Source organism: Arvicola amphibius, chromosome 9 (genome assembly GCF_903992535.2).
Source record: "Arvicola amphibius chromosome 9, mArvAmp1.2, whole genome shotgun sequence".
Taxonomy (NCBI): domain Eukaryota; kingdom Metazoa; phylum Chordata; class Mammalia; order Rodentia; family Cricetidae; genus Arvicola; species Arvicola amphibius.
The window spans coordinates 117,907,741-117,929,734 of record NC_052055.2 but is presented as its reverse complement, the minus strand read 5'-3'; the positions used below and the strand labels follow the sequence as shown (position 1 = coordinate 117,929,734).

The window sequence follows — 21,994 nt, the reverse complement described above, 5'->3', positions numbered from 1 at the left end:
CTGGCTTGTTCATCAAGGCTTACTCAGCCTGCTTTTTTATAGAACCCAGGACCACCAACCCAGGGATGGCACCACCCACAATGGCTGGACCCTCCCCCATCAATCACTATCAGTCACTAGTTAAGAAAATGCCCTATAACTGGATAACTGGATTTTTTTTTTTTTTTTTTTTTGGTTTTTTGAGGAACTCACTCTGTAGACTAGGCTGGCCTCAAACTCACTGAGAGCCACCTGTCTCTGCCTACCAAGAACTGGGATTAAAGGCACACACCACCGCCGCCTGGCCTATAACTGGATCTTCTGGAGGTGTTTTCTCAGTTGAGGCTCCCTCCTTTCAGATGACTTTAGCTTGTGTCAAGTTGACATAAAACCATCCAGGGCACTGACCAAACAACCATGCAAGGAGTAGCTGAACTGAACTTTCAAAGTGACATGTATTTCAAACACACCCTCTTTACAAATTGCCACCAAGACCACAAACCAAAACAAGGTCCACACGGCAAGGTGACAAGGAACTCTCCAGACCTTAAAACTAAATAATTAGTGAGTGGGCAGTGGTGGCGCACGCCTTCAATCCCAGCACTTGGGAGGTGGAAGTAGGCAGATCTCTGAGTTCGAGGCCATCCTGGTTTACAGAGCGAGTTGCAGGATAGCCGGGGCTATACAGAGAAACCTTGTCTTGAAAAAAACCAACCAAAACCAAACCAAACCAAAACCCCAAACAATTAGAGTTATAGAAATAGAATCAACACCCCCCTTCCATTACCAGTTCATTAACAAGTGTATGGGGCAACTGGTACCTCAGGGTCAGAGACCAAGGAATATCTCAACAGCTCTGGGGATGAATTAACCACAGGCTTGCCTCCTGGCTGGCTCACAAAACTTGTTACTTGGTACTTGGATTTGTTAAATCTACCTACCACATTATTTCCCTATATTTTTTAAATTTATTTTTATTTTATGTGCATTGGTGTTTTGACTGCATGAATGTCGGTGTGAGGGTGTCAGATCTTGGAGTTACGGACAGTCGTGAGCTGTCATGTGGGTGCTGGGAATTGAGCCCGGGTTCCCCGGAAGAGCAGCCAGTACTCCAACCCCTCCCCCTGTGGCCGTTCCTGTGGTAGGTGGAGAGCGTATGCTTTCTGTATCTTTGGAAATTAGTGTCGGGATCCACGATCCTGATAAATGTCCCCATAAAAACAGTAATTTTGAAAGTGATAGTTGATAGTTGATGGGAATGGGGTCAATGGTTCTCGGTGGAAGAAACTTTGCAGTGCCTGGCTCAGAGGTGACCCACGGTCCCTCCATCTCATAAAGTGACAGCGCTGATCTGAGTTCCTCCATTTTGAGTCCAGTCGCCATGACAGAATGTCTCTACATCTTGTTTGCAGAAGTAACCTCCATTTGCTAGCTCACCAGGAGGCACAAACTGAAAAGTAATAGATCTGGACCAAGAAATGACGATGTCTGTGACTATATCAGCTTACCGGAAATGCCAGGCACAGGAGCTGTGACCCTCGCCTGGGCGGTAAAGAAGGAACATTGAGGACAGATGAAAGGGGAACACTGGCTATCACGTCAGGCCGCTCATCATGAGCCTTGGCCATGAGAGCCACCACAATAGAGAATTCCATGTGCCTGTCCCTAGGCTGCGGTCCATTTTCTCCTGCCTGGAACATACACCGATGCTAGACACACACACCAGTGCTAGAAACTGCCTGCCACCTTACAACACAGCTGTGTGTAACCTCGTCTGGTCCCCGTGGAGCCCTTCCCCTGTGCTGTCAGTGACCACAGCCGTGGGAGCTGGAGCCACATTTTTGAAGCTGTGTCCTTGACTTTAGTGCAGAAAAGAATTTCAGGGTGAGTCAACCTGATGCTTCACTGGCTTATTAGGACCAATATTAACACAAATTAGGCATCGGTATTAGGAGGGAGAGGCTTAGGAGACTATATCCCCAGGTGTGGACAGAGGCTTCACAAGAGACTTGTGTCTGTTTCCAGGAGGGGCTCTCCCTATGTAGCTCTGGCTGTCTTGGAACTCACTTTGTAGACCAGGTTGGTCTCAAAATCACAGAGATCCCACCTGCTTCTGCCTCCTGAGCGCTGCTGGGTTTAAAGGTGTGTGCCACTAGTCGGGAGAGAGTTGTGTATTAAAAAGAGTCACAGGTATGATTTTGACGATATTTTCTTTTCTTTTGTTAGATTGGTTCCCACTTTGTAGTTCAGCGATCTCAAACTTGCAGCAATCCTCCTGCTTCATCCTTTTGGGTGTTGGGCTTGAAGGTCTGAGCCACCTTAGTGCCTGACTCATTTAAATGTCAGGGAACTGTGACCCTTCTTAAGAAGATCATGGGGTGGTTCCTGAGGAGAGCCAGACAGAATTGCAGGCCGATAAGATCAAAACATAGGCCAAAGGGATAAAAGAATTCCTTACTGAGCCAGAGCAGAGTGGAGGCATGCCTGTTGACTGTCAACAAAATCTGTAATCTCAGTTGTGAAATTCACTAATTGTAGGGTTAGCATTGGGAAAGCAGTCGATTAGACTCAAAGGTCAAACATGCTTCAGCCTTAAGTGTTAACACCCTTATCTGAAATATTACAAAGACGCCTTGGCCATCTTCTCAGCAAAGTGTGTTGAAATCAGCTCTCAGCTGGGAGGCTTCAACCTCACCATTGGGGAGGGGCTCTCCTCTTTCTCCATCCTTAAACTTTCCCTGGTTCCCTCCTACCTCTGTCAGCTCAGCCTCTGCCTTCCAGACAGGCCGGCTGAGTCATGCAGCCACCTCAACCCGTCTGAGGCCTTCTATAACCCGTTCAGTGGTGTGGTGTGCTGAGTTAATACAGTGAGTAACGAAGATTGGGTTGGGGAGAAAGAACCTGTTTGCCCATGGTCACAGCAGATACTGCAGTTGAAGAGGCTTGTGGGTTTGGTAGTCTGTTCTGATGTTATGGGAATGCACAATCTTGCCCATCTCTGTTACTGGCGATCTTGCCTCAGAGGCTTTTAAACGCAGGCAGAGGTACCTGTAGACTGTGTCCTACCTAGGGCTAAGTCGTTTTCAAATGAACTCAAAAAGTAGGGCTTGGATCCAAGGGCCTGAGCAGGCACGAGGCCACACAGGTTCCAAGTAGTGTGCAGATGGCCCTGTCCTGATGCAGCACCTGAGCCTGCGCAGTCCTTCCTGGCCTGTTTTAGGATCAGCCACCTGCTTGGTTGGGGGGAGGGAGGCTCAAATGGATGTTGATCCTCAGCTCAGATGACTCGCTATGGCCAGGAGGGAATCTGTGGTCATCAACAGGCTGTTTGGGGAAGGGGACCCTGGACTAGGTTGATAGAGTCTTCCTCCGAGATCGGATGTGGATACAGTGTTGCCAGCTAGTTGCCAACTATAAATAAGTCAAAGGGCACAGCAGTGGGAGTGAAAAGCGATCCTGATGCCGCAACAGACACTGAGGACAGTCCCCCAGGATCCCTGGATGGGATCCTGACCCGGGAGTGGGGGTGGGGGAGGGGGAAGGGGGCTGGGAGTGAGGTCCAAGGAATTGGCCGGATACCCAGAAATATCCCTGCATCCCAGGAGAACCCAGAGGGAAGGTGGTCTAGCCTGAGTGATCAAAAACGTCCCGAGGCTCAAGGGGACCATGGGAGCTGGGAAGGGGGTCTAGGCTGGGGCTTAGGAGGATTCTAGGGTTGGGCCCAGGAACACCCTCGGTTACTGGGGGTAGGGCACCCCAGAGGACTCCAGGGAACCAAAGAGGTCCAGGTTTGGCCCAGGAACACCCCGAAGAACTTCAGGGTGATGAGGAGGTCCACGTTGGGCCCAGGAACACCGCATACCCTAGAAGGACTCCAGGGGGCTGAAACGGGGTCCAAGCTGGGCCCAGGAACACTACGGTGGGACCCCGGTAGGACTCTAGGGGGCTGAAGGGGGTTCAGGCTGGGTCTAGGAACACCCCGGTGCCCCGGGAGGGTCGAGGCTGGTTCCGCGGGGCGCCCCTCCCGTCCCCTCCCCCGCCCGCTGTCCGTTGGCCACGGAGCCCGCCGCTGCGCCGCGGGCCCGACTCCTCCCCCGCGCGTCCGTCCGCGCGTGTCCCCGCGTCCCCGCGCCCGCCGTCCCGCGCCGGCGGAACTGTGGGATCGCCGCGCACAGGAAGTGGCGGCGGCGCCGAGGCGGAGGGCGGCGATGGGGGCCCGGGGCGGCGGGCGCCGCACTCGCTGAGGCCCGACGCAGGGCCGGGCCGGGCCCAGGCCGAGAGCAGCGGCCGCACGCGCCGACGCGAGGATCGCGACCAGCAGGTGGAGTGCAGGTGAGCCGCGCCGCGCCCCGCCGAGCCACCCGAGGTGGCCCCCGCCCGCGGTCGCCGGGCCCCGCCGCAGTGGCCGGCTGCGCTCCGCGAGGCGCGGGGCGCGCGGCCTGGGAACGCGGCGCTGGAGGCTCCGGGTCCGCCCCGGCCCCTGTGCGGCCTGCGTGGCTCGCCGGTGCTGTGCGGGATGCGCGGCGGCCTGGGGAGGGGCGATCGGGAGAGATGGGGGTGCGAGGCCGGGCAGAAGGCCTGGGCGGCCTCCTGTCCCTCTCTGGGGTACCTTGCTCTGCATCTGGCTCCTCGGACTGGGGAGCCCCAAGCCTGATTTCGGGGCCCTGTGGGCTAGTTTCACTTTTTTGCTTGCTCAACACAGAGGGAGGGATGCAGGTGGGACGCCCTGCAGGAAGGTGCGAGGGCTCCCTTTGACTTTGGCGTTGAGACCAAAGGCCGACTGTGAATTTCCACGTTTCACTCAGGCGCTGGGGTCATTCAGTAACCAGAGCCTCTGGAGGAAAACACCTGTCCACGGTGGGCCACCAGGAGCTCTGGAGCATAACCCCAGGTACCTATGACAGGAGCATTGTGAGCGCTTATGTGCAATATATGCAGGTTTCCTTTTTAACTTTGAGAGAAGTTTAGTGGCACAGGGAAATGGTTTTAGAAATGGCCTTCCAGACCTAACTTTTAAAGCAGTGTGGAAAGTCTTGTCTAAGAGAATACTTAAGAGACTGGGCTCTTTTCCCTGGGAAACTAGGAGGTTACTTGGATAGGCGACAGACCGGAATGACTCGTCCGAAGCCGAGATCTCTGATTCTGGGATTGGACATAGAGTGCTGGTTGGGGGTGGTGGGTTTGTGTTTCTTGGTACTGAGTGGGAGCAGCCCTTTCTGCTGCGATGGCATTTGTGAAATGGACTGTACCCCTTCCAAGAGGTCTCGGTGGGTTGTACACTTTGGTCTTATTTGATCACTTTCTTACTGTTCCCTCCCCTTACTAGATAAGCAGGACCCCTTCCCACTTTGGAAGTTAGCCTAAAAAGCTGATTTCTAGTATCACGCCCTGGACTCTGTGATTACATTGTTTCAGAAAACAGTTACTTGTGATGGCATTCCTAGCTCCTCTTTGGTCTTGGTGGTGTGTGCTCCTTGGAGTGGCTGTGCTCAGCAGGTGGGATGTCAGCTGAGTGGCTTACCTAACTCAGCATGAACCTGCTACAGGCCTTGCGTGTGGCCCCACATATGCCAGTCTCAGCATCACGGCAGAAGGTCTAAGGAAGTTGCCTTCGGGATGGGTGGAAAGTGGGTTAAACAGTGTCTCCTAGGGAAGGAACAGGGAAGGGATGCTGGAGTCGAAGGGAGGTCTCTGTCCCACCCTAGGCTGCTCTCAGATAAAGGCCCAGTGCTTGGGAAGGACAGTGTCTGTGTGCTACAGAGGGCTGGGCAAACAGTGTGCTTCCCTTCTGGGGCTTGTAGGTTCCACCCTGTGCTGACAGACTCTGAGCCACACTGGGGTTTGAGGAGCAGGACTAGCCGTTTGCTCTGGATTATGTCACAAATTACCACAGCCAGAACTTAAAGTAAGAGTGAAGAGACTCCCATCTTCTCAGACCAGGCGGGGGAGTAAGCTCGTAAATTCGTCTCTGGCCCAGTTGGAGGGGGGTAGGGCATGGTAAGGCGTGGTCATACCATGGTAGGGCATGGTATGATTGGGAGAAAGCAAAGGTGGAAACTTACTGTTGTTTCAGGGGTCAGATGGCATCATTGATCCAATCTCACTTCTGACAAGTTGACACTGGTTAACTGGCCCAGCTCCATTTACCCCTCCCAAGATGGAGCTGGTTCTGCCTGTCTATTTGTCCCCATCTCTGACTTGTGGCTTTGCTTAGGTCCTGCAGTGTGACCCAGTATCATAGCTTTTCAGATCTAGCAGTGGACCCTTGGCATCCCCCAGTCCCTCTCTCGCCAAAGCAACAACTGCTTCCCTACACTCCTCTCCCTGATCCCACACCATTCTGCCTTCTCACATGCTCTTCCCCATTCTGGCCTGTGTACACATCTGTGATTTCCCCCACCACAAGGCCGTGGCTGGTGAGGCTTGAACAGCTTGTCTCTGGGCGTGACCAGCCACCTTCAGCCAGGGGCATCTTGCTGACTTGTCTGATGTGAGCTCTGTAACTGCTTAATCTTCTCATTGAGAAGTTTCTGCTGCTGGGGGGGGGGGGGGGGAAGGGGGTTGTGCTGAGTTTTGTAAACAATTGCTCAGGGACTTCATGGTTTTTTTTTTTTTTTTGGTTTTTTCGAGACAGGGTTTCTCTGCAGCTTTAGAGCCTGTCCTGGAGCTAGCTCTTGTAGACCAGGCTGGTTTCGAACTCACAGAGATCCGCCTGCCTCTGCCTCCTGAGTGCTGGGATTAAAGGCGTGCGCCACCATCGCCCAGCATGTGTTTTTTTCTTCAGCCAACTGAAGGACCTTAGGATCTTAAATTAATTTTCCAAGTTGTAATGCAAGCAGTTGAACAGCGCATCATTCCTAGAACACCCTGATAATAACTGCGGGGTTAATTTGAGCTTATTAACCTCAGAATGCTTTGTTTCAGGCAACTGCCACAGTGTTTCCTCTTTGAAGACTCTTGCTGCTTTGTTTAGAGTCCAATGTGTCCCGATCTTGTTTGTCAGGCAAAGTCCAGGAGTGCACACTTGTCACCGGGGAATAGCTGTGCTTCATTGTAAGGGATGGAGAGGCAGGCTGACAGGGCCCATGGTTCTTGCTGTGTCTGTGACTGGCGACTGGAGTAGGTGGTGGTGTGCCCAGTGGCCACTTCTCTCACATATGGACAGAGGGACATAGGCAGCATGTGTTGTAGATGTCAGTGTGAGGGCAGCACAGGCAGAAGTCCGCTCCTGGCTGGAGCGCATCATGTCACTTAAGGCTAAAAGCTGAAGCTAAATCCTTTTGATGGGAACAAGGTGCCAGCGGCCCAAAGGCCTGTCCCTCTATGACCCAGGAGCCATGCATCATTAATGGGCAGCATCTCCATTCCTTTTGGGAAGGTGGGGGTGAGATCCATAATGAATGACAGTGGCAGGGAATAGAGTAGTGGCAGAATGCTGCCTGCTGCATGGCGGACACAGCCTCTGCCCAACCTGGAGCTCGGGCTTTGGCCCTCTGTCTCCCGTCACTGCTGGCTGGCCAGCGGTGCTCTCCCTCTGCTGATTTGCTGACAGGAACAGTCTAGAAGTGTATGCTGATATTACATTTGTCCCTGCTTTGAAAACAAATTTATGTAGTGTGTATGTGTACCTTTGTGTGGCCATGCGTGTGGGTGGGTGCATGTGGGGTTCAGAGGTCAACACTGGTGATCTTCCTCACGTGCTCGCCACTTTGTTAGTTTTCAGCAGGATTTATTTTTATTTCATGTGGGTGAGTGTTTTGCCTGCGTGTGTGTAATGACACGACATGCTTGTCCTGATGTTGGAGGAGGCCAGAAGAGGGAGTTACAGATGGTTGCGAGCCACCATGTGGGTGCTGGGAATGGAACCAGGACCTCTAGAAGAGCAGCCAGTGCTTGTTCTTAACCACTCAGCCACTTCTCCAGCCCCACCTATTTTTTAATATTTATTTTTATTTTTCTCTCCCTTCCTCCCTCCTTCCCTTTCTCCACCATCTCCCCGTGTTTGTGTGTGTGTGTGTGTGTGTGTGTGTGTGTGTGTGTGTGTGTGTGTGGTGTGTGTGACATGTTCAGGTTCCGTTGGAGCTGGAGTTACAGGTGGTTGTGAGTCACCCGTGGCTGCTGGGACAGAATTTGGATCCTCTGTAAGAGCAGCAAGCACTTTTACTGTTGAGCTCCTCTCTAGCCTCGTCTTCTTATTTTTTCAAACAGGGTCTCTCCCTGCACCTGACACTCACTGGTTTGGCTAGGCTGGCTGGCCGGCCAGCAAGCACCAGGTCCTGTCCACCCCTCCTCCCCAGCCAGGATTCCAGGTCAGAGCTGCTGCACGGGGCTCCTTACATAAGTGCTTGGGATCTGTGATTCTCACGCTGTGTGACCCCCTCCCAGCCTCTGCCTCTACTGTATGTTACCCTTCGCTTATCTCTGTGCAGTTGAGAATGCAGCCACCATGGCTGTTTTAGATACATCTAGTTGAACTCTCAAAGCAACACTGAAGAGAGGAGTCTCTCTAGGACATGTATGAGAAAATGGAGTGGCAGCTCTGGGAAGCAGCTGGGCTCGGCTCTACATTTCAAATGCAAGTGCCATCGAATCTATTGGTGTTGTTCTGTCCACCAGTCCACTTGATGCTCAGAACATCCCATATGTGAAAATTCACATTTCTTTCTTTTTTAAAGATTTATTTATTTATGTATTTATTATGTTTTATGTATCATTATGTTCTGCCTGCATGTATGTCTTCATGCCAGAAGAGGACACCAGATCTCATTATAAATGGTTGTGAGCCTCCATGTGGGTGCTGGGAAATGAACTCAGGACCTCTGGAAAAGCAGCCAGTGCTGTTAATCTCTGAGCCCTCTCTCCAGCCCCAAAATCCACATTTCTAAAACAAATTCAGTGACCAGCTTTACATACACATTTGAGTAAAGACTCGGGCCACGTGTAGAAGCTGTTCCTGCTGTATCGGACTCGTAACCCCCACGTGAAATTCAAGATGCAGCTGCATGCTAGGAGTGGCATTGAGTTGTGCAGAAAATATGCTCATTGGGTTTGTCTTCCGCCTGGGTGTGAAAGACCATGTACTGATCCTTGATCCTTAACACACAGCACGTGCCAACCATCAGTCAGACTTCCTAGTGGTTAATTTCTGTTCTAGGTCCTTGTCCTGGTGTAATTGGCTGAGTGAACCAGTGTGCTCTTTATCAGAGAGACCCAGGAGAAGTCCCGGTACCTTGAAAAATGTGCTGAGGTAGCTTTTTTGCCAGAGTAAGGCAGAAGTCAGGTAATTAAATGAAGACCACATGAGCTAGAGTTTGCACAGGAAACGGGTGCCACAATGAAGTTCAAAGTATAAGAGGTCTCCCTGGAAAAATGCTGCGGGTGGTAGCGCTGGGGTGAGCCCTCAGGCAGGTCTGTGGGAGGAGGCAGGCCTGAGGGGGAGAATCCCAGCCCAGCGGAAGGCTCGGTAGCCCCATGCAGCCTCAAACTAGGACGATGTACAGGGGACCAAGCCCCTACAGGCTCCCAGTGCCTGTCCCTCCTAACTGCCGGCTGAGGGCCACAGGCTCCTACCTCACCTGTCATTGCTGATGACAGAGAAGGCTGAGTGGCAAAGCTCTGGCCCCTTCAGAGATGAGGTGTAAAGCTTAAACAACGTTGTTTTGGGGGCATTTCTTGGGGGAAGTGCTGCGGCGGGAGCATGTCTCATTGTCTTGTGCATGTGTGCTAGGCAAGCCACATCCCCAGCACCAAGTTTAGTAACTTAATGTGTTTTGAGTGTTTGCCTGCATACATGTCTGTGTGCCATATGAGTGCCTCGTGCACAGAGGTCAGAAGAGGGCATAGGATCCACTGGGACTGAGTAAGGACAGTTGTGAGCTGCCATGTGGATACTGGGACCTGAACCCAGGTTCTCTGGAAGAACAGCCAGTGCTGAGGCATCCCTCCAGCCTTAAGTTTAATAATTTTTTTTGAAACAAGGTCTCAACAGAGCCCTAGCTGTCTTGGAATTTACTATGTAGATCAGGCTGGCTTTGTGATCACAGAGATCTGCTTGCCTCTGCCTCCTGAATGTGGGTAGCTTTAGATATTCACTCAGAAAAAGAAGGAAAGAAAACAAATCAGGGCACAGCAGAAGCTGTCCCTGCTGTCAGCGTGTGATGCAGCAGTGCAAACAGCTTTGGGGTTTTAGGAGCAGCTCTGTGGCCCCACAGGCCTTTGTCGCTCTGTGTTGTCTGGGCAGTAGCTGGCAGTAGCTGGCATTAGAGGAGAAAGTGCCCATACAGAGACTCTGCAGTTCTGTACTGACGTGGAGTCAGGAGCAGGCACCCTGGAGAAGCTGGGGCTCAGAGCAAACACACACTCTCCCTGCAGAGTGGTTGGGGGACCACAACCTGGGTTCTAGGCTTGATAGAAAATAGTACTGTAGCCACCATTTTAAGTCGAACCCGGCCTGGCACTTGCTTTCCTGGAGCCCCAGCTGTGTTGTAGTCTATGTGCTAGTGAACGGTTGGCTCTCAAGTGTTCCTTTTTGATGACAACATCACAGATGGAGATTTTAAAGACTGATTCCAATAGGGGCCCGGCAGCAAGGGGAGGAAGTGAGATGTGGGTGTGAGATGGGAGGGGTGGGCTGTGCTGTACATGGCCTGGCTCACCTGACTGCCAGCTGCCAACCTCAGTCAAGCATGGCCGGGGAATCATGGGACTCAAGTTATTAGTCTTTGTTCCTCCAAGAAAAAGCCTGAAACTGGACATTGTGTAAGTTTCTATTTTAGCGTGGGCTGTGCCGTATCAGCACTGCTGCCGGCCACACTCGGCACCCGCCAGTGAGTCTCCAGCTTCCCCTCTTCATCTCTTGAGATAAAGTAACTGAAATGAAATGGACCGAGTGGTCCTCCTAGAATCCATGCACAGTGGAAGCAGCCAGTGACCTGCCTGCATGTCTGTGCAGACACAAGCCTAAGTAGCATCTTTCCCATGAGGGCAGGACGGGGTTCCCTATGAGGTTTTGAGGGTAGCGGAAGAGAACGTGAGTGCCAGGTGAGAAACAGCCACTCCCCTGCCTGTGGTACCAGAGGATGTTTCTCCTGACAGGACCACATGTTTGCACAAGGGCCCTCAGCTAGGTCCTGTCCCCTAAGCCAGCTCTATCCGCATGTCCAGTGCATATGTGTGTGGCCCTCAACATCCAGTGTAAGTGCCTCGGAGGGGTCAGTGAGCTGGACTGACTACATGCTCTTGGTGCCCCTGTTGACCTTCGCAAATAGAATGTTGTGGGATGCTGTTAGTGATATGGATTCTCTACCTAGAGCCCGCCCCCTGCCCCGAGTGTAACCCCTGTATTTTCCCCTATGTCTTTTCCTATATGTCCGTGTGTTTGCCCCGTGTCTCTCCTGTGTGTTTCCACTGTGTTTGTTCTTCCATCTCCCCTTGTGTGCTCCCACATGTTTGCTCATGTGTGTTCACTGTGTGCTCCCAGTGTGTCCCCCACCTCACTCCCTGTGTGCTGCCCCTGTGTGCTTCCTCTGTTTCTCCCCTGGTGTGTTCACTCTGTGCTCACCACTCCTGTGTTCTCCCCCTGTGTGCCCCTTGGCTGGCTGTGCGCTCTCCTCTGCGGCTTCTCTGCTCCTGCTCTGCTGACTGCTGTGGCCTATGCTTACATACTGCTCCTGCCTGGTGTGTGGTAGTGTACTTTCTTGGGTCCAGGATGTCTGTCATTGTCCGCGCTCACTGATCTCGTTGCTGCTAGGGTTTATCTTTTTATTTCATTTTATTTTAAGGAGCAAATTTATTTATTTTTGATTTTTTGAGACACGGTTTCCCTGTGTAGCCCTGACTGCCCTGGAACTCTCTCTGTAGACCAGGCTGGCCTCAAACTGACAAAGATCTGCCTGCCTCTGCCTCCTGAGTGCTGGGATTAAAGGCGTGCACCACTAGGCCCAGCAGATATTTTAAATTTAGTAGAATATTATTTTCTTTTCTAGGCAGTGCCTTCTGAGAGTTGCACAATGCCTAAGCCAAGGCTCAATGCACTCTGCATGTTCTTGTAAAGGTTTTTTGTTTGTTTGTTTGTTTTTTGTTCTGTTTTTTTTTTCTTCAAGACAGGGTTTCTCTGTGTAACAGCCCTGGTAGTCTTGGCACTTGCTCTATAGACCAGGCTGGCCTCAAACTCTCAGAGATCCACCTACCTCTGCCTTCCACGTGCTGGGATTAAAGGCATGCATCACCACTGCCCGGCCTCTTGTAGAGGGTTTAAAGTCCACTTTCCATTCTCCTGTCCATAGTCTCTGCAGAGCATCCTTCTGATGAATGCTGTAATGGCCCCTGCCATGTTCCATTATTCCCAGGTGCCCTTGTTATCTTTGTTGTTTTGGGAAACAGCATTTTAAAAATACACTCTTTGCATTACTAGCCCCTTGCTGGTATTATACGGAGGTGGAGTTGACTGTTGGGTATTATTGTCACGGCTGGTCACCTAGCTAGCTATCCCTCATAGTTTGTTTGTTGAGTTGTAATGTTCTGCACACACATCCATGACATCAGGAATGACAATGGCTTTGTTTCTTCCTTGTGCCATTAGTAGTCCTCTCTCTGCCTTTCTGGGTGGCTCAGGGCATTGGGATGGGGCTGAATGGACAGTGGTGGCCATCCTTGTCTAGTGTCTGAGTTTAGGAAGTGATCCTAATTTCCCTCTTTGCTGTCGATTCAAACACTGCAGCTTAATTTTCAGCTTTCCTGTCGCTTCTCCGCAGAACAGAGGAGGTGACCATGAAAGGTGCAGGGAAATTAAAATGACATTAAGGAGATCAAAACGAAAGGTCCACCTTGTGAAATCCGAAATGAAACCAAGGGTGAGGCTGGCCACCCTACCAGGATGGCTAAACTCTAGCTAGGGCCGCTGGGGTGAGTGTTGGCCCTGCTGTGGGGCAAAGGGAACGATAGTGTGCAGCCACTGTGCCTGGCACAGACCCTTGGGACTCGCAGAAACTGTGGGAGGCTGGTTTGGCCCAGCTGTATACCTACTGTGTTCCCCTTAGGAGACACAGACTGACGTGTTCAAAACCTGTTTATTAAGGTCAGCTGTCTAGTTCTCTCTAAATTCCTGTTTCCAATGAAAATGCAAGAGTAACTTGTGAGAACACACACCCACACCCACATACACTCCCCCCCCCCCACACCATGTAGCATGCTTTTGTGGTTTTAGCTATAGTCAGTTGTTGTGGTCCAAGATATTAAATCGAAACCCCCATAAATAAAGAGTTTATCAGTTTGAAGTTATGTCCTGTTCTGAACTCACACCCTTCTGCTCCACCTCACTGTATCCACGCCGTGTGTTCTACCTCCTTCAGTGTCAAGTCGCTGTCAAGGTATCGTGGTGACAGTTAATTCTGACTGTCAACTTGATTGAATTAATAATCACATCCATTGTTAGAAAAGCCCAGCTCTGTGATTTCCAAAGACAAATTGATCCCGATCAGCCCCTCGGTGGGTTCATAATACAATGGCATTGTTGAGAAGGGGTAACAGGTCGGGAGTAGTGTTTGGAAATAGGTTCCTGAAGGCATATCCTTGGACTTGTATCTTCCCTGGCTCCTCTTGTGCCCATCTTTCTTTGCTTCCTGTCTCTCAGGAAGTGAAGTACAGCATTCCTTCATGGGCGTCCATCACCGTGACACTCTACCCAAGGATGCAGGGCCAAGCCTTAGAGCTCTCTGAAACCCTGAGCCAGTGTCTGTCCTCCTGTAGGTGGTTTCATTGCCACAGTGACAAATGTTGGGTTCTGTGTGTTAAGTCTCTTGTTTTGCTTACCAGTGGCTCTCAGCGGGCACCAGGGTGTGAGACACAGAAGTTGGGGGCAGACTGCTGCTCACTGCCGTGTTTCGGGGCCTGCAGGGAAGCCACTGTACAGGATGCCGTGCTGCCCACAGTTCCAGGCAGCCTGAGGATGGATAGCAGGGAGTACCTTGTTCACACTGTGGGCAAGGCAGTAGCTGTGAAGAAGAGCAAGGGCTCAGTGAGATGGCTCAGCACGGAAGGAAAGTTGCCTGATACTAAGCCCGATGATGACCTGAGTTTGAACCTGCGGACCCACATGTGGAAGGAGAGAACTGATTCTCACAAACTGTCCTCTGACCTCCATGTGTGTGCTGTGGCACATGTGTAACATACACATACAAATAAATGTGGAAAAGGGAGCAAGAGACATGTATGTGCTGCTTGACTCCACTCAGAGCCCAGCAGGATTGTGGCCTCGCCGGCAGGATGCTCAATGAGCCTCGGGTGGACCAGCAGACTTAGCTCATGACCTCAGTGCCGGCTGGACCATGTGTTCAGTTTGTGGGTTGCACACTGAAGATATGTCGCCAGTTTACATATTATTCCTAAGTAAGGAGTGACAGGAGAATTAAACAAGTTAGCAGTGTAGAAGACAGAGCCCATAAAACATAATTAGAAAGCCAGACCTGTCTCACTGTGCTCTCCTGACTCTTGGTCAGTATGCTTTGCTGGAGTGGGAGCTGGCTGCATTGAGGGGCCTCCCTGGGCTTCCTGGGGGTGGAAGTTAAGAGAGAACAATGGAGAGATGCTTGACTGTGAGGGACAGAAAGCAGGCAGTGTGTCATTACTCCTCGGGAGCAGGTGATGTCCAGGCCTGAGTTTGGAAAGATGTGTGTGGGGCTTACACCAGAGCTTAGGGTGCTCTCCCACACCTTCCTCGGGAAAGGGACTTATGGCTGAGGCTGTACATGAGGTCATGGGTGTGTCAGAGTGCTGGAGCTGGCCAGTGTGCACAGCCTACTGTGGGTCTAGGACACAGCCAGACTAGACAGGGGAACTAGCATGTTACCGGGACAGCTATGTGCAGAGGTGGGGCACTGTGCTGACAGGAGGGAAAAGAGCCTGCTCCCTGGGGCACTGCGCTGACGGGGCAGGGTGGTGGTGGTAAGAGCCTGCTCCCTGGGGCACTGCGCTGACTGGGGGAGGGGGAAAAGAGCCTGCTCCCTGGCTGTGTAGCCAGGTGTCACAGTGACAGGCTGGCTCAGGTACACATTCAAATCCCTGTGCTGGGAAAACACTGGTGTGGGGCTGTGTTGGGCTATGTAAATCAAGTCATGGAAGCCCTCTCCAGGTACGGAGGGCACAGGAACTACAACACATCAGATGCAGTGACTGAAGTCACGTGGACCGGAAGCTACCTTCTTAGAACAGATTTCACATCCTGAGGCTGGCACCTTCAACCGAGGAGGCCCTGGGGAGGGATGGGCTTCTTGGGGCCTGTCCATGGGGGGGGGCCACTGTTGGCTGAAGAACAGATGATGTGTGCCAAGTAGGAGTCTCCAGGTACAGCTCCTGGGGTCATCAGGATGAAGGTTCAGATGGAATTGAAGGGAAGAACGTGTTTCCAAAATTCCTATATGGAAATAAATAGTAACTTCACAGAAGGGGCCACCTGGGTGGGAGGTAGGTGGCTCGGTGGACTGTGGTGTCTGCTTGTCATAGCCCCATGAAAAAGCTTCATGCAAAGGACAATTTTCTCGTCAAGAGGGGTTGGTGGTACATGCCTGTAATCCCAGCATTTGAGAGGTTGAGGCAGGAGGATAGTGAGTTCTAAGCTAGCCTGTGTACATAGCATGACCCTATCTCCATTTTCCCCCCTTTTCCGCTTGTTTCCGAGACTGTCTTACTAAATGGGCAGAGGCCTTCTCTGCATTTGTTGTTCTCTGGGTGAACTGTGTGCTGACTTTCTTGCTTTAGTGGGCCCATCCAGCTTCTCTAGCTGACCACGAGGTGTGATCTGTATAATGTGTTGAGCAGTCTCCTGTAGGTTTGTTAAAATTTGTTTGGAAGTCCCTGTGTCTGTTTGGAAGCCAGTCTGGCTTCCCCCTATTCCCTGCATCTTTCTTGTGCTTCAGAATCTAGGTTGTACTAATTTCAGGCTGAAGCAGGGGGCGGTTTGAGGGAGGCATTTCCCATAAGTCTCCCGGTTTGAAACATGGTACCCAGTTGGTGCGTATTTGGGAAGGATTAGGAGGTGTGGCCTTGTTGGAGAAGGTTTGTCACTAGGGGTGGGCTTTAGGCTTCAAAAGCCTTGTGATGTCCCCAGTGTACTCTCTGCTTCCTGTTTGTGCTTCGGGATGTGAGCTCTCAGCTGCTGCCCACTGCCACTCTCTCCGCCATCACTGTAAGCCCCAAATGAATGCTCTGTCTAAGTTGTTATGGTGTTGTATCACAGCAACAGAAAAGTAACCGAGATGGAGAGATTGTGTGAGGTTGGAGGAACGTGTTTTTTAAGGAGACTCTTAGTCTGGGCCTGGTTTTTAAATTTTGTGTGCATGTATGTTTATTTCCATGTGTGTGCACACGGGTGTGCATGTATGTGGAGCCAGAGGCTGATGTCAGCCATCGTCCTCTTTTGCTCCCCACCGTATATTTCTGAGACAAGGTCTCTTACTGAACTTGGAGCTCACTAATTTGCTAGGCTGGTTGTCCATCAAACCTTAGGCCTCCCCCTGTCCTTTGCCTCCCAGTACTGGGGTTACAGCTACAGTCCCTAGGCTTGGCTGTACATGGGCCCTGGGGATCAAATTCAGGCCTTATCTTTGCAAGGCAAACCTTTTACCAGCTGAGCCACCCTCCCAGGCCTGGGACTTGTTGGAAAATACATTCTAAAGACCCAGTTCCATCTCTGTAGTGAGCACCATCCTGTCCACATCCCCTTGCCCTGCTGGATGAGGCTGTCCTTAAGGTTGTGATTTCCTCCCAGGTAAGGCATCAAAGAGCTGGGATCACAGGTGTGCGCCACTTTGACGGGTAGCATTAAAAAAAAAAATGTGTGTGTGTGTCCCCAAGGAGGCCAGAAGAAGGTGTTGAATCCCCTCCCCAGGAGCTGGAGTTACAGGTGGTTGTGAGCCACCGGATGTAGGTGTAATAGTTTAAGTAAAATGCTGCAGGTCCCTGAGTGGTGGCAGTGGGCAGTGGGCCATGAGATCATGCAGCAGGTCCTGAGACCATGGCAGGCCATGAAGGCACCAGGAAGGCAGCTGGGTCCCAGGCAGAAAGCATGGTGGGTGACAGGAAAGGGGGCGGGCGTGGCTTGTCTTTTAAAGGGACAGGATAGACCATTACAGTAGGTACTTTGAACTGAATTTAAGTGCTCTTAACCACTGAGTCAACTAACTGTTCAACCTTGTGAACATGGTCTCTTTCTTTTCTTTTTTTCTTTTTTTCCTTTTTTTCTTTTTTAAGATAGGGTTTCTCTGTGCAGCTCTGACTGTCCTGGAACTCATTCTGTAGACCAGGCTGGCCTCGAACTCAGAGATCCACCTGCCTCTGCCTCCCAAGTGTTGGGATTAAAGGCGTGCGCCATCATGCCAGACTGTGAACATAGCTCTTTAAGGGTGGCAAATAGTGATTCGAATACAGTTCTAAAAAGATGTGTATGTGGGGTGGGGAAGCTGGTGGATGGCTCTGCTGATAATTCTAGAACCCATGTAAAGAAGCCAGGCATAGCCCGGGCGGTGGTGGCGCACGCCTTTAATCCCAGCACTTGGGAGGCAGAGGATCTCTGAGTTCGAGGCCAGCCTGGTCTACAAGAGCTAGTTCCAGGACAGGCTCTAGAAACTACAGGGAAACCCTGTCTCGAACCCCTTCCCCCCCAAAAAAAGAAGCCAGGCATAGTGGCACATGCTTGTAATCCCAGCACTGGGGAGACAGAGACAGCTGGGTCCCTGGGATCACTGGTCAGCTGACCTGCCTACTTAACAAGCTCTGGGCTAGTGGGGGTATTTGGTTGGAAGCGTCATCCCAGCTGCTGACACCCTTATATCCAGAGTCTGGAATGTTTGGTTGGGGCTTCATCCTAGCCCCTGGCATCCATTTTGGAATGTTTGGGTAGAAAGTTCCATTTCAAGCCCCCTCACCTGGGAGTTACTTCAATCCAGACTCTACATCTGATAAAGCCTGCCAAACGGTGACTCCTCCCCAGAGAGGATCAAGACCATTCCCACAGGCTATTTAAACTGCCACCAGAGAACAAACATGTGGTCTTTTGGTCTTTCTTTCCCCTGTCTGTGGTCTTCCCTGTTCTCCTTTCCTCTCTCAGTGTTTTCCTGGAGGGCCGCCCAGGAGCGCTGGCATGCATTAACCTGGGCTTCGTCTAATTCGGTTTGATTTGGATTATTGCATTGGTGGAAAGGTTTGTTGGGCTGCAAAAACTTTAAAGGGGACCCTTCTCAAAAAAGAGGGTGGGACTAGAGGATGCTCAGTGTTGAGAACACTTGGCTGCCCCTGCAGAAGACCAGGGCTCAATTTTTAGCACACACGGCAGCTTAGCCGTCTGCAACTCCAGTTCCAATTCCGGTTCGAACTGTAACCCCTCTTCTGACCTCTGTGGGTTCTTTCCATGCATGTGGTACACAGATGTAACACTCAGGCATGCGTGCGCGCGCGCGCGCGCACACACACACACACACACACACACACACACACACACACACACACACACATGATTGTTCCTAAATAACAACATCTGAGGGTATCCTCTGACCTCCACATGCACACAAGCTAAAAAGGAAGGGTGCTTTCTTCTTAGCACATCAGACTTGGGAAGTAGAATTTATTTAGTTTATTTTTTATCTTTTAATTTTTGGTTTTTCAAGACAGGTTTTCTCTGTAGCTTTGAAACCTGTCCTGGAACTAGCTGTTGTAGACCAGCTAGCCTGCAGTGGCCTCAAACTCACAGAGATCCACCTGCCTCTGCCTCCCCCCACCCCCGAGTGCTGGGATTAAAAGTGTGTGCCATCAGCGCCCCACAGGAAGTTTAAGTGAAAGAAAACTCCTGGGTGCCTCGTATGCCATGCTTCCTGGCCCTGACTGAGGACCGCTCCCACCTGTTCATGACCTACAAACCTATTCCTGCCATCGCTTTTGTTCCTATGAGGGTCCTGGACCCCCTTCTATAGAAGGAGCTGCGGGCTGCTTCCCGCCACCCAGCTAGCTTTACCCAAAATAATTACACGGAAACTGTATTCATTTAAACACTGCCTGGCCCATTAGTTTTAGCCTCTTATTGGCTAATTCTCACATCTTTCTTTAACCCATATTTAGTAATCTGTGTAGCACCACGAGGTGGTTGCTTACCAGGAGAGATCTTAACCTACGTCCGACTCAGAGAGGAAAGGCATGGCGTCTGCCTATGGCGTCTGCCTGAAGCGTCTGCCTTCTTTCTCCCACAATTCTGTTCTGTCTACTCTGCCTACCTATGTTCTGACCTATCAGGCCAAGCAGTTTTCTTTATTAATTAACCAATGAAACAACAGATATACAGATGACCCTCCTCCACCACCCTTCTCATCTCTCTCCTGCTCTGTGAGCCTTGCTGACTTGACCTGCAGTCCCTAGCTTGTCTTAGTCCAGGGCAGTGCTCACCAAGTCCACTCTGGTGAGTTGGAAGTCACAGTAGTGGCAGGTTCTGAGATGCCATCTCCTTTGCCGTGTGTCTTGACCCTTAGTTTCCCTTCAGTATTAGCTAGGCCCTGCTGGCTCCCTTTTCCTCACTTGTGCCATTCTCCTGTCTTCCCCCGGCTGTCCTTCTGTCCCTCCTTTATCTCTCTCCGTGTTAGGGTGCTCTCGTGTGCATGTGTGCACACACCAAGCATGCCATCACAGCTGCACCCAATTTCTGCACCTTCTTCCCACTGTGCACTCTCTCACTGACCTAGGGATCAGTTAGACCACGAGCGCTGCATTAGACCCTGGCACGACCAGTGGGTGGGCACAGAAGCTGTCCCCACTCTTCCTGTTGGTGTGATGGACACTCCTGGTTGGGTCTTCACAAGCACACTGAAAGTGAAGAGTCTCCATGCTTTCTGCACAGACCACACAGGCCGCTCTGGCTTCTGCTCATCCCACCGCTATGCCGCGGAACGACACTGCAGTAGGTGCTGTGGTGGCTTTTCTCTTTCTTTCATTTTCTAGTTCTGAAAGCTGGCATGCTAAGGTTTTGTGTAGCTACATCTCATGGTGAAATACCACAGCAGCGTTGTGTGTGCCAAGCCCTGTTTCTCAACTCTACAGTGAGGATGGGTGGCAGGTGACTGGCTGACTGTGTGGGTGTTCATCCCTGACCTCCACTCTGGACTATGTTGGCATGACCCCAGACTTGAAGCTGGATCGTGGGTAGTGTTCCCCAGGACACTGCCTTTCTTCTGACTGTAACCTCAATGCATGTGCATTTATCCCGTGTATGAAAAGTGATGTGCACATATACATGGGGCACCATGTGCATGTACTACGTACTGTATGAATCCTCGCTTGGTTTCCCAGCAAGGCACCCTTAGGAAGCAGTGATGTTGCAGTGGCTGCCACACTGAGGAGGGAGAGCAGCCGCAGCTCAGGACTAAGTCTGAAGGAGATGTCTAAACCGGCCATGGTTTCCAGGGGATTCTTCCTGCTCCCTCCACAGGCAGCTGAAGAGAATGTGGTCCCCTGTTTCTGTTCTTGTGGCAGCAGCGCATGTGACAGCCATGCCGGGCACTCACCCGGCTGCAGGAACTTGGCTAATGTGTGGACATGAGCTCTGCCACCGTAGCACTGCCCTTTGCCTCCTGGGGTGTTTGTCCCCGCACACCAGTGTTGCTCCAGTCCTCTTCCTTGTTGCTGGGTCACACATGGCTCAGCAATCTGAGAGTATTGCTCTGGCATCTGTGGGCAGCAGCAGTGGTTGGAAGTCTATGGCTTTCTGCTCAGGGGCTCAGGTGGATCCCTGGGTGTCTGTCCTTGTCCCTCTCTGCTCCTCACTTGCTGGCCCAGGATGGTGTGTGAGGGCTCTGCTTCTGTACCCCTGGGAATGTTGTGCTTAAGCTCAGTGTGCAGGCCTTCTCATCAGGGGAGGGGCTAACGGCCTGAGATGAGAATTTCCCAGTTCAGTAGATGTGTGGAGATGGGTCACGAACACATCTGTTGCCTTGTGAAGCAAAACTGAGAAGCACATAATTACACTCACATAGGACAAGTTTATTAGTAGTGATTCTGCCAGTTGCTTCGTCTTCCTCCGCATCTACCAAAAGCAGAAGGTGTAGTTGGGTGGCTTGCTGCCTCTGGTCACTAGCATGGTGTCAACAGACCTTGGTGACTATTGTTACAATAAGTTCTTTGTGCTGTCCCTTATATGTATGGAAATGGATTTCATAGGCTGTACCTAGGACTTAAAAATGGCACCCACCTCTGTGTGAGAATGCTTGGGCATATCTGTGTTGGTCCCCTCCAACTCAAGATGCCCAGGAAGGGCAGAGGAGAGGGTAGTTGCCATCCTTGGTGGGGTGGACAGGGCAAAATTCATCTTCTTAAGATGAATTCTGAATATGGGTTAGCAGGCATTCCTGGAGATCCAGTGCCTGAGAAACCAGGTATTGGGCATCTCTAGCCATTTGGGAGTGAAGTTCTGAGCTCTAAGGATTGGTGCCTGGTAAGGCCTACACAAGAGCCGCCACCCTGCCCCGTTTCTCCAGTCCATGGCTGCCTGCAGCCGAGAAGGTACTGTATCTCCTTACTGTGTGAGGCCCTGAGCTGGGACAGCGCCATCACAGCACAGACACACAAAATACTCTACCATGTGGCTGTGACATTAATGGTGTATTTCCCTGTTCCTTCTTAGCTGTGATGTTCACCTCGGAGCTCTGCTCTGACCTCTCAAGGGTAGTTGTGGTCTAGGCCCTTTGAGGCATGCCCAGAGCCCCAACTTCTTTATCCACAGCCTTGGGATTCCCAGCTGAGCCCTGGGTAGGGGGTCCTAGTGTCTGTGCTGATGAAAAGTGGGTACCCTGTGTAGTGTTAGCAGCTAGACCCCATGACAGGATCTGTGTCAGCAGGCATGGACTTGTTCCTGTTTTTAACTCAGCTGAGTTTGGCAGTCCCAAACAACCACAGATCTGAGGCCAAGTCACATGTCCATCCCAGGCTCCTGGCACTTTCTTTTGGCTCCCCTGGCCTGGCTCCTCAGTGCCCCTTCCCGCCTCCC

The 21,994-nt window shown here is 51.5% G+C and overlaps 1 protein-coding gene across 3 annotated transcripts in view; it reads left to right on the top strand.

Annotated features, from left to right (window-relative positions):
* The first annotated feature begins 3,581 nt into the window (after nt 1–3,581).
* Agpat3 (1-acylglycerol-3-phosphate O-acyltransferase 3) overlaps nt 3,582–21,994 on the top strand; it is a 71,744-nt gene continuing 53,331 nt past the window's right edge. The window contains exon 1 of one of the 3 annotated variants that reach the window (XM_038341785.2): nt 3,582–3,909. The gene's annotated coding sequence lies outside the window, so the exon portion shown is untranslated. Of the gene's footprint in view, nt 3,910–4,170; nt 4,312–4,776; nt 4,871–21,994 lie in introns of those variants that run through there. The other 2 variants (XM_038341784.2, XM_038341783.2) reach the window with 2 other exon arrangements.